At 39.3% G+C, this 12,224-nt stretch overlaps 1 protein-coding gene across 1 annotated transcript in view; it reads left to right on the forward strand.

The window, feature by feature from the left end:
* The window catches only part of PAK5 (p21 (RAC1) activated kinase 5), a 294,957-nt gene that overhangs the window by 110,929 nt on the left and 171,804 nt on the right, over window positions 1-12,224 (forward strand). Inside the window, exon 2 of the mRNA XM_070485566.1 lies at window positions 6,278-6,425. The gene's annotated coding sequence lies outside the window, so the exon portion shown is untranslated. The remainder of the gene's footprint in view (window positions 1-6,277; window positions 6,426-12,224) is intronic.

The raw sequence follows: 12,224 nt of genomic DNA on the forward strand, positions 1-12,224 counted from the left end.
GGATGCCAGAAAAGTTTGGATACCTGTTCAATAAGTCCAGCTCCTTCAACTGGGCCAAAGGAAGAGGAGCTCCTGTCATTGTGGGCGGCTTTACACGGGGGAGTTTACCCTGTGCCGCAGACTTCTTTGGCAGTCTCAGGAAGACCAGGAACCAATCCTTAACATCGTGTTTTGTTTTATTTCTTGAAATGGAATTCACATGACATAAAATCAACCATTTTAAAGTGAACAGCTCAGTAGCATTTAGTACCTTCATAAAGTTGTAAAACCGCCACATCTATGTAGTTCCAAAACATTTCCATCATTTCAGAATAAAACTCTGTGCCCAGTAAGCAGTTCTCTTAATTCCCATCCCCCAAGCCTCTGGTAACCACCAATCTGCTCTCTCTTTCTGTGGATTTGCCTGTTCCAGATATTTCATATACGTGGAATCATACAGTATGTGGCTTTTTGTGTCTTGCTTCTTTTACTTAGCGTCGTGTTTTTGAGGTTCATCCACATTGTAGCATATATCAGTACTTCATTCCTTTTTATCCTAAATAATATGTCATTGTATGGCTATATCACATGTATTTATTCATTTATCTAGTAATGAACATTTAGGTTTGTTCCCACCTTTTGGCTATTGTGAATAGTGCTGCTATGAACATTCCTGTGCCAGGATTTGTTGGGTACCTGTTTTTAGTTCTTTTGGGTGTGCACTCAGTAGTACAATTGCTGGGTTACCACAGTGGCAACATAATATTTTTAAATACATAAAATAAAATGCCTAGAGTTATAAAGGCAACCAATTATGTTGACGTAGGGTTATTGACACATTAAATAAAATACATTTGTGCTATGGTGATAAGAGTTTCTTGATTTTGAAATATAATAAGATCTATTGGCAGGTCTAATAACTGCCAATTGCAAGTGATATTTCAGGGTGTCTGCAGCAATTAAAATGTGGTGTGAAAATGTTTGTGGGTTTTTTTTGATCACAGGTCCTTATAATATTCCTGAGATTTGTTGCCCTTTGAAGGCTAATGAATATAGCCTTTCGTGGAACCTGTGAATTCTATCTAAATGAGCCCTGGAACTTGAAGTTAAAACCTCCAGTTAAGAACCCCTGCTTTAGAGAGGGGAGTGGTTATAGGAATGGACTGTATGGTAGCCCCTCTCCCCCGGCTAAGCCCTCACCTCCCCTGGTCCCCCACCTCTCTTCCTACCTCTCTAACCACCATTGCTTCATCTCATCATCTGTCTTTGGAAACCTAAGTTCAGCATCATTTTGGACAGGTGCAGATGGATCGAAGTGGAGATGAAGGAATCCTCGTAGTCCGGGAACATTTTCACCAGATTTTGAGCTGTCATCTTTTATTGTTTTCTGTATCCGATTCAATTAAAGTTAATTTCTGTGTAACTCAGACAGTTAGGAATTAAAATAACTTTTAGTGCTTCTGAGTCCTTAAAGTCCTGACACTTACTTCATCCGGTTTAATCCTCTGGAAATTGTGTGAGTATGTGCTGTCATGGGAGTACATGCTGTCCTTACCTTGGGTTCAAGATGAGGAAGCCCAGATACAGAACAGTTTAGTCAATCAAGTTCAAAAAGCAAGGACGTACCAATGGAGACAGAACCTGGAGTATCTGGCAGATAAAAACTTTAAGTGCTTTTTCTGGTAGACCAGAAAACCAGGGTATCCAAACTTAATTGTTCACTTGGTTTTTCAGCATAAAAATTAATTTCTCCTAAAATAAAAGCCAACACATTATAAACTGCTCTTCCAGATGAAAAGAACATTAACATGGGAATATCACCTATAGTTTGTAATCCTGAAAAGCTCAGTCCCTTCCAGTCTTAGGGGAAATGTCTCAGAGATAAAGGCCAGACATTCAAACAGGATATTTTCCTCTAGGAAAATGTTGAGATTATTTTTAAAAATTGAGTTTCATTATTACCTGAAAAGAAAAACAAAATAGTGCCCAGTCCATATTTGAGGAAATCCAAAGACAGCAAATAGTTCTGTGGGCTCTCAAAGTTTCCCTGGAGAGGATTCAGAGCAGTTGACAAGCGCATACATAATTACTGCAAAAATGCAATCCCATATGTCACAGTTACCTTGCTTTGAATCAAAGAAAATCCGTTTTGGAGCGGATTAAGTTTTCTACTCCCCTAAAGTTACTTATTCAAATTTTCAGTGTTTCTATTATGTTGTTTTCTCCCATGGAGGCAGAACACATCTTATTCCAACAGTGAGGGAAGAGGAAGGGATGCCGAGCTCTGGCTATAAATATTTTATTATATGGAGAGACAGAGATCACAGAGGGGCAGATCAGTAGCAGAAAACAAATGTGATGTTGTTTTCAATACCTCGGAGGAGGTTTATGTTCAACTGTCTCTGCCAGCTTGTTTTCTGCTTGGCTTTTACACTCTCAAAGCTGATAATGAAACCCTTTTGTTTATCTAGAGTTTACCTATTAGATGAGCAAAGCATCTAGCTGAAAGTATAGAATTATCCACATTATAAAGTGTACGTGAACAGAAAGCTGTTCTAAAATGGCACAGTGGTGAAGATATATTTTCAAGAAGGATGATCCATATTCATTTCTTTTGGAAAAGTTCTATTTTAGTTAAAAAAGAAATTGTGTGTTAGGTTTTCTCCATACAATCCATTTTTTCTCCTTTTATCCCAGTGCCTCAGAGTTGTTAGAACTCTGACCTCATGGGATTTAGCGTCTTTCATGGTTTCAGAACCCACTGGAGTTCATTTGGCCAGAACTCAGTATTAATAAGGCCAAGGTTGTAGCCTGTTCTCTTTGAGCGAGAGTAAAAGTCCTGTTTTTCTAAGCTAGTAGCACAGACCACATATCAAGCCTCCTGTTCACATATTTGCATCTCCAGGTACAAGGAGAAGTGGATAAAAAGGCGAATAATGCAGCGAACATTGTAGGATGGCAGGATTGATGGGCCCATTTCATCCTGTGTCTATAGCACCTTAAAATATATCTAAGTGTTCTCATCCTTGAATGAGTGGAGGAAAAGAAAAGTGTGCGGGGACCAGCACTGTTTGTACTAATATAGTTGATGGTAAATCTTTGTTCTGTTCCACATAAAATAGAATCTTGAGTTTGTTAGTAATTTGCCAATGAACCCAATAGTATATTCATACCTCAGTCAAGTGCCATTTCTAATGAAGCTTTTGTTTTTTCTTTGACCTGATGGTGAAGGCACCTAATATTGAGGGGCCAATTTATCAAAGAATCTGTGAAAATGAAATGTACAAAATGGCATAGACTTGCGTGTTGAAAACTTAGTTATGCTTCTTTGATGGGTATATCTCTATTTTTATGGCACACACGCACACACCACAGCCATGGAGATGCTTATTTTTCTGGTAAAATATAGTTCTTGTGGATGAACTATAACTTTTTTTTTTTTGAAATTACTCACAGGACACGTCACTGCTTTTTGCTGTTAAGGGCTAAATTCAGTGATCTAAAAGTGCTGCTTGCTTTGGTTTCGTACTTCATAAAAACATGAAGTAATATTTTTTACTAGTCACTGTTGGCCAGGTGCTTTACATAGGCCATTTTTAACTTGTCCTGAGGACCACTCTATGTTATAGAAAATGGTGTCCATCTTCATTTTTCAGATGAATAAATAAACTTGAGGAATAACGATTTGGTCCAAATCATGCAGCTAGCATAAGGTGAAGCCACCTCTGTCAATTCCAAAGCCACCCCTTTCCTCTTTTTGTTTTTATTTTATTTATATTTTTAAAGATTGGCACCTGACCTAACATCTGTTGCCAATATTCTTTATTTCTTTTCCTTCTTCTCCCCAAAGCCCCCCAGAACATAGTTGTATATTCTAGTTGTGAGTGCCTCTGGTTGTGCTGTGTGGGACACCACCTCAGCATGGCCTGATGAGCGGTGCCATGTCCATGCCTGGGATCCAAACCAGTGAAACCCTGGGCTGCTGAAGCGGAGCGAACTTAACCACTCGGCCACGGGGCCAGCCACTAACCCCTTCCTCTTGAAGGTTGAAAATGCAAATATTAAACTTAATTGGCATCGGTACCTCATATTAAGGTGTACATCATCAACAGGTTCAGAGTGGTATAGCTATTCTCTGAACATACTCTACTGAACATTCAGATTGCTTTTTCTAGGTCTATAGTGGCAGTATGGCCTTATCAGAGCTATATGGATAAAGGTTTCTTAGTGGCATGTTTAAAGGGAAAGAAATTTGAGAGGAGAGTTTTAATGGTGATCTAGGCATGTAGTAAAGTAAGTTTATGGCAGCTGATATTTTTTATAAATTTGGTTATTTGCAGTATAAGAAAACTTAAAATAATGCTAATTCTTATGAAATAAACTAAGTGAATATTGGTTAATTATATAGAAAATGTAATATAATGCTACCAATGTATAAAATAAATAAGGTCATTTAATTCATTTTATTTTTCTGGACAAAGTATTACTTTTACAAAATACGTTGAATTCTTGCCATGCAGTGGACTCCTGTGGTTCTATCAGTCCTGAATTGCATTTCCTGACAAGGTCACTTTTCTCTAATACTCTGAAATATCTGAAGAGAGTATCTCAGCACTTTAAAAGGAAATTGTCTACTTAAATTCTAGCTGATTTTGAACTAAATCAAAGCACATAAGAACGGAGCTTTCAGAACCATCCTTCTAGGATTTCTTGTTACTGATGCAAGTCACTGCTTTTTCGCATGTCCTACTGACCTTAGCAATGATAATTTAAAAAATAGGGCATGGTTTTAAAATGACTTTACCAACAAATTACTTTCTATGAACTACAAATAAATCAAGGTTAAATTTAACCAGTTTAAAATATTGAGAAGTAAACCTAATTGGAAAATCTTTGCAGCAGCTTTAAAACAAAGGTATCCTTAAAGAAGTCTTAAACATTTTTCAGATGCACCAGAAAGTGGATGCAGTGTGTAATACCTCCATGTTTTTTTGGTGTCACAAAGTACTGGCATTTTTATAGAAAATACAGGTCTGCTAAGTGTGTGCATTGTGTACCTACTGTTAACTGATGCATATAATGAAATAAAAGCAAGCATTTCTTTTTATTATTCAAGAAGAAAAATGGAGCTGTGTCTGGGAGCAGTTTGGGTTGTCCCATAATGAATAAGGTGGACTATCAACCTATAATTATTTTCAAGGAAATTTTCTTTGGACTTGTCTGAAAATTGGATGAGCAATGACTAATATCAGGCAGAAGCAAAGAATTGGGATCTGGAATTTGTCTTTTTAATAGGATATGAGAGAATAAGTACTTTTGGTTCCTGGATCTTTCATGAAGTATATGATATCTGTGTTTAGTCCCTTTCTGCCCTAGCAATAGTATTTATTATTTACTCACTTAAATAGCAATGCTGTGCTGAACCATAAGCAAGCTTAAGAACTTATAGATCCACAGATAGCTTTGATCCAGCCAATGTGTATATAGTCAATCCTCATTATTCATGGATTTTTTATTTGCAAATTCACCTTCTCATGTTTTTTGCGTTTCTGTGCCTCTTTTTTTCCTGTTTGAAATAGTCCTCCAGCGTAGTGCTGAAGTGGTATCTAGTGTTCCTAGGCACAAGAAGGCTGTGATGTACGTTATGGGAAAAACACATATGTTAGATAAGCTTTGTACAGGCATGAGTTGTAGTGCTATTGGTTGTGAATTGAAGGTTAATGAATCAACAATATATATTAAATAAGGTGTCCTTAAACAGAAACACACATAAAACCATAAAACAAGGTTATATGTTGGTTGATTGATGAAAATGTTGGGACCAGAGACTAGCAGAAACCTAATCCTGTATTTCCCCTAGGACCAAGGGTTCAGCATTCACTAATTCAGTGTTTGTGGCAACTTCATAGGACATAACTCCTGCAAATAATGAGAATCAACTGTACTAAACATGTACCGTGACTAGTTGGCTAGACTCCAGAGTTTCAGGGCCCAAAGGCACCATTTCTCTCCCTAGAGGGCTCACCATCTATTGAAGAGATGGACTCACAGAGGAGTGAGTAGAGAAAGAGCTGTGACAGATGTAGGCAAGGTGCTAAGGGGAGTGTAACACTGCCTGGGGGTATCCAGGTAATAATATACAGATCAGTAGCAGCATGCCTGAGAAAATGTTTGAAACAGTAAAGGAAGGTTGTACAGCATGTAGGAGAATGTGAAGTAAATGAGCTTACATGTTTATTTTTAAACAGAGCATATTGTTGGTGGGGTTCTGACTCATGTTGCTACCATGTTGTTCCAGAAATACACTGTGGCAAAATGCTTCCACCTCTTGCCAACATGAGCACTGAGGAAAAATGAAGAACACTGAAGCACTCCAACGAAAAGTTGCAGAACAGAAATAGCCACACTCCTCTGGAGTCTAATTCATCCACAGCCATCATAAAAAGGTAGGGGAATAAATGACATTATGGTTTTGCCCTTTAAATTTTATTTTAAATTATGTGATAGTAAAAAAGCAGAAAAGGACCTTTTTTATTGAACACATATTCGTTGGGTGACTTCTGCATGGCTACAAACTGTTCTAGGCACTAGGGATATGATAGTGGGGGAAAAGTGAGGGGCAAGTGTATGGCCTTGAAGGAGCTGGCATTCTACTGGGAGGAGATAAGTAAGTAAACGCAAAAGAAACTGGCAGCCGTTAATAATGTTTATGAACATGGTAAACAGGGTAATGAGATGAAGGGCGATTAAGGGACTGCTTCAGTTTGGGTGTCAGAGCAGACCACTCAGAATTTTGAGCTGGGAGTGGAGTGATAGAAAAGAGCCAGCTGAGTAAAGGTTTGAAGCTAGGACCTTGCATGAGCTGCAAACCAGGATCTGATGGATATGTTCAAGGCTGGGAAAGCAGGTCTGTATCACTTTGGGAGGGCGTTTGGAGAAACATGATGTAGGAGAGCCTTTAGACAGGAAGAAGGTGTCTTGATTTTACTCCAACAAAGACAGAAACCATTGGATAATCATTAGCAGAGGAGTGAATTTATATTATATTTCACATTTTTCTGCTTTATTAGAGCTCAGTAACAGTGGAAAACGGTGCTGTCACCTAGACAAGAGATGATAGTAAGTTGGCCTAGGGACATGGCATTGGGGATCGTTGGATTTAAAATATAGTTTGGATCTGCTTCAGCTGGATTAAATGAGATGACTGCCTATGCTGTTTATAAATCCCCCCAAATAAATCTAATTTCCATGTGAAAGATACGCTGCTTGTTTGTGTTGGAATATACAATAGTCAAATGGTAATTTATTTTGCTGTTTCAAAGAACAGCTTATGATGTGCATGTTTGTGTTTTCTAAAACTTAGAGTTTGGTATCAAATTTTGAAAAGAAAATTCTGCCCTGAAATCTCGTGTTCTAGGCAGGTTATCTTGTAAGACTAGGAGATTTGAGCCTTCCAGACAGTTTTGCAAATTCTCTTCTGCTCCCTGCATGGTTCCTGACTTCTGAGAATGTTGTTACTCGGACCACGGAGAGGTAGCCTGCATGAAGGCTGCCCTTTTAGATAAGAAACCTATGAGTTTTTTAAGGACTGGTGGCTTAGGTCTGTCAAGCATGACTTCAAGACTAACTTCCATACTGGATTATTCCTAGGTGGAACATTGAGGGGGAAAAGTAAAATGCAACTTAAAACTGGTGTTTTTAAAAGACAAGAATATGTGGATTTAAGCAACGTTTCCCAGAGAAACTAATGCTGTTCGCAGTAAGGGCTTCATGTCTTGAGTGTGTGACCACTGTGCAAAACCCCACAGGGTGGGTGAGAGGATGAAGAATTATGCAGTGACATTGGCAGGCAGGTCCAAGATTGAAGAAGCCAACAGCTACTGTGGGAGCATGGACCAACCTCAAAGTCTGTGTTCAGAGAGTTTTCATGTTAACTCAGTCAAACAGTATTTTAGGAGCTCAGCAAAGTACAGAGCCTAGCTTTCCAATACTCGTAACTTTCTGAGATGTTTCCAAAATGGGATGCTGTGGGAACTTTTCCTTCCTTCACACCAGACCCTTCTCAAAAGGCTTTGGTTGTCAGAAAACAGCCTCAGTGCAGCAATTATGCCGTGTCGGGTGATTGAAAAGACTCTTGAGACTCCACAAGGTATATGTATGTAAGACTGTGATAAAAGCAAAGGATCAGATACAGCAGGAGAAAGAAAGGCCATCAAGCATCAGAGAGGACCGAGATTCCAGGTACAGTTCCCACGGTCCTTTCTCCATCACACAGAATGTACTTCGTCTTCTGATTGTGAACCACCAAGATACATGTGTGACACCTTGGTCTTAGGGGAGCCAAGGCTCAAGCTTACTGAGGGGTATTTTATATCCCAAAGCTCAGGTAGATAAAAGCAGGCTTTGTGAACAGGTAAACAGGTGCAAACCGCCAATCCATATAGTTTCAATAAACGACATAGACAAGCTGGTACAGGATGCCCCTGGGGGAGTTTCAGACTTAACAGCATGTTGTAAATCACTAGGTAGTACATTTCACCTCTGTCTTGGCCAAGATTCAATACTATGCTTCCAGGTGCCATTTAAGATGAGCACAGAGCTACCCAAGATCAACTGCAAGTTAACCCTGTCCTCAGAGAATTGAGCCATGATGAAGACATCAGAGAAGACCTCAAGGTGGTACATCACGTCCTGTGTTTGGTTTTGTCATCCGCTGGATTGGATATAACTCTTTGATTAGCTGGAGAGATGATTCAAAGGCTGTGCTTTCAAATGGAAGTCACAGTTCCTGGGAAAAATAATTAGATTCTGAAGCAATAAGGATAAAATAAAACAGAAAGAGTCATAGTGTTTTGGGTTGATTTCCCTAGAATCCGGTGGTGAGACAAAAAATTTGGATACTAGTGTTTATTTGGGAGGTGATGCCAGACTTTCTAGGGAAGTGGGGTTGTGAGACAGGAAATAGAAGGATGACAGGAAAGGTGGCTTGTTACTGCTGTGACCAAGAGGTGCATGATCCCGTTAGGTAATTCTGGGATACAGTATAAAACATACCTTAGATTTATCCTAACCAAGGCCAAGGGAATTAGGGCGTGTAGCCACCTTCCCCTATCTGCCTTGGTTGAGGGCTGCCCCCCTGGGTGGAAGTGGGGTGTGTAACTCCCTGGCATTTGTGGCCTACCGCATATGTGGACCAAAGGGGGGTTGGGAATCTTATCACCACAATCCTGCATCATGTACGTTATTCTAGTCTTCAGTTTATGGATGAGCAGATAGAGCAAGGTTAACCAAATTCTTTGAAGTATCACACATAGGAAATAGAGTTGGGATTCTAAACTCTGATTTGCCTCCAAAACCATCCCTTGAACATCATTGTAATCCTTAATTAACTAATAAATCATTGACATTTTTCTGACTCCTATTTATTGAAAAGTTGTCAGGCACAATTTAGATTTTGGGATACAAAGCAAAAGTTGCCTCTATTCTCCAGGAGTTCGCTTGTTTGTGGAAAAGAGAGACAAAGTATGTACTGTTATAAGAGGTATAATGGGGATATGTTGCAGCTATTAAATAGGATCAGAAAAGAGAGTATCCTTTGTTGTTGCATAACAACCCCATAATTTAGTGGCTTGAAACAATAAGTGTGTATTATGGGTCTATGGGTGAGTTGAGGAATTCTGCTGATCTGGGTTAGGTTTGGCTGATCTTAGCTGGGTTCACTCATTTATCTGCAAACAGCTGACAGGTTGGCCAGGGGGTGGATTGTTGAAGATAGCTTCACTCACATATCTGGGAATTGGTTAGATATAACTGGGGAAACTCAGTTCTCCAGCAGTCTAGCCCAGGCTTATTCACATGGTGGCTGGGAAAGGTTTAAGATTGAATGAAAGTGTACAAGGCTTCTTGAGGCCTAGGCTCAGAACAATCATTTCTGTTCTGTTATATAGGCCAATGCAACAAGGCCAGCCTAAATTCTGAGATGTGGAAATAGACTTCACCTCTTGGTGAGAGGAGCTTCAGAGTCACATCGCAAAAGGGCACTGACACAGGAAGGGGAAGATCCAGGTTATAGTCTACCAAGAAAAGAAACGTCTGGATTAAAGCTTACATGGTGTGTAGGGCTTCCCCAGCCAAATCAAGGAGGAAGCGAATTTAAGGCAAAGAGGATGATATGTGTTCAAAGACACAGAAACATGGTGCCCCTTGACTCTGTCAGATGACTTGGGCATGAAAGCATATAGTGGTGAGGGAAAGAGAAGAGGCAGGCACCGTGAGAGAGAGCAGGATTAAAGACTAGAAATATGTAAATGTACCAGAATTCAGGAGACTAAAAGTTATCTTGCAGGAAGATTATGTTTATGAAAAAATGATAAGCACATGGGAAGACGAGCAAAGTCAGGTAAATGAATGAATGGATAGTGGGTGGGTGGACAGATTGCTATAGAAATGTGGTGGAAAAAATATGATTTTGTCTTATGAAATGATTTGTAGGATTTGTATTTATTTCCACAAGGAGGGGAGGGAGGGAGGAAGAAAGGAAATACCTTGATGGGAGCTTGTAGAAAAATGTGAATTGTGAATAGGCCTGGCCTGAATGTAAGAATTTTTCAACATAAGACTGTTTGTGCCTTCAAGGAGGTGCTGCAATGATGCAGATTATGTGATGAAATCTTTCTTTGCTGCCCCTTTCATAAGTGTGCTAAGCATAGTAAGTGGGTTTTTGTGGAAACTAATGAAGAATTTTGGGATTATGGTCCCAAACTGAAATTTCAAGGCTCTGGACTCCCACAAGGCCAAGTTTCTGGGGCAGGTTTCTATGTGGCAGTTGGTCCCCATTGACATGAGGGGTGTATTTATATAGAGATCTGTGCATGTGTGTTTCCTTTGGGGTGTGTGTGTGAAATAGTCATTTTCAGTTGATGGATTTCTTCACTCTGAGACTGAATTGTGTAAATTAAATAGAAACCTTATTCTACAGTTTTCCTAAGCAACTTTTATTGTTCTCCTGGGCTTGTATTTTAAGCACGACACTCTCCCAAGTCACCAGGTGCAGCAAATTTCAGTGTGAGACTTAACCGGCTGCTGTTAGCATCACTAGCTCCTTGGAGGCAGAGTGGGAACATGACTGTGGAAATAAATGCTGGCAAGACCATAAATGCAGAACCCAGGGCCAAAATACCCACTATTGTTGGCTTGGGGAATGTATTACATTCATTCTTCTCTCCCAAATATGTTGGTGATTCTTTGCTCCCTATTTCTAGAAAAAGAGATAAGATGAATTTTTTTCCTAAAAAAAGAAAAAAGTAAACAGAAAATAACATAGTCAAAGGAAAATAAATAACATAGTTAAAACTGACAGCAAAAATACAGTGTCCCATGAATATTCTCTGGTGACCTAGTAATTGTTTAGTTAATTTATTTTTCTTTGGGGAGCAGAGTGTCTCCCTGTTCCGTATCCCCATGTCCTCTCCAGAGGTAACCACTATCCTAAATTTGTTTCTACACTTTAACCATTCCCTTGTTTTAAATTTAAAAAGGACCAAACGTGACTATATCCCTGTGCAATGTTAATTTTTTCTTCCTTTTGAGCTCTGTAATAATGATCTCATACTCATATAGTCTATGGATTTGCCCATTTCATTGAACATTTGAGTTTCTAAGATCTACCCATGTTACATGTTGCTGTAGTTCATTTTCACAGCTAAATATTACATTGTGTGAATATATCACAGATTACTTATTCTCTTGTAGGTTGACATTTCTACTTTGATTTTGTGCTATTATGAAAATAATACTATGATCATTCCTTATGTATCTCCTGGTGCATATGCAAGAGGGTTTCAGGGCTACATACATAGGAGTGGATTGCTAGGATGTAAGATAGATAGGTGACCAGTCGTCACAGTTTGCCTGGAACTGAGGGCTTTCCCAGGATGCAGGATTTTCCCTGCTAAAACCAGAGCAGTCTCAGGCAAGCTGGGATGCGTGGTTACCTTAAATACATACATGTTCAACCTCACAACATAATACTAAACTCTTTCCCAAAGAGATGGTAGCAATTTACACTCCCAGCCAGCAGCAAATGAGACTTCCCCTTGAGACCCATTCTCCCCATGCTTCATGTTCTCAATATCTTAATTTTTGCCACTCAGTTGAGTGTGAAATGGTATCTTGCCATGATTTGAGTTCCCTGATTACTAATGAGGTTCAGTATCTTTTCTTGTTTTGTTCTCCATTTGTATTTT

The sequence above is a fragment of the Equus asinus genome, chromosome 15 (genome assembly GCF_041296235.1).
Source record: "Equus asinus isolate D_3611 breed Donkey chromosome 15, EquAss-T2T_v2, whole genome shotgun sequence".
NCBI classification, from domain to species: Eukaryota; Metazoa; Chordata; class Mammalia; order Perissodactyla; family Equidae; genus Equus; species Equus asinus.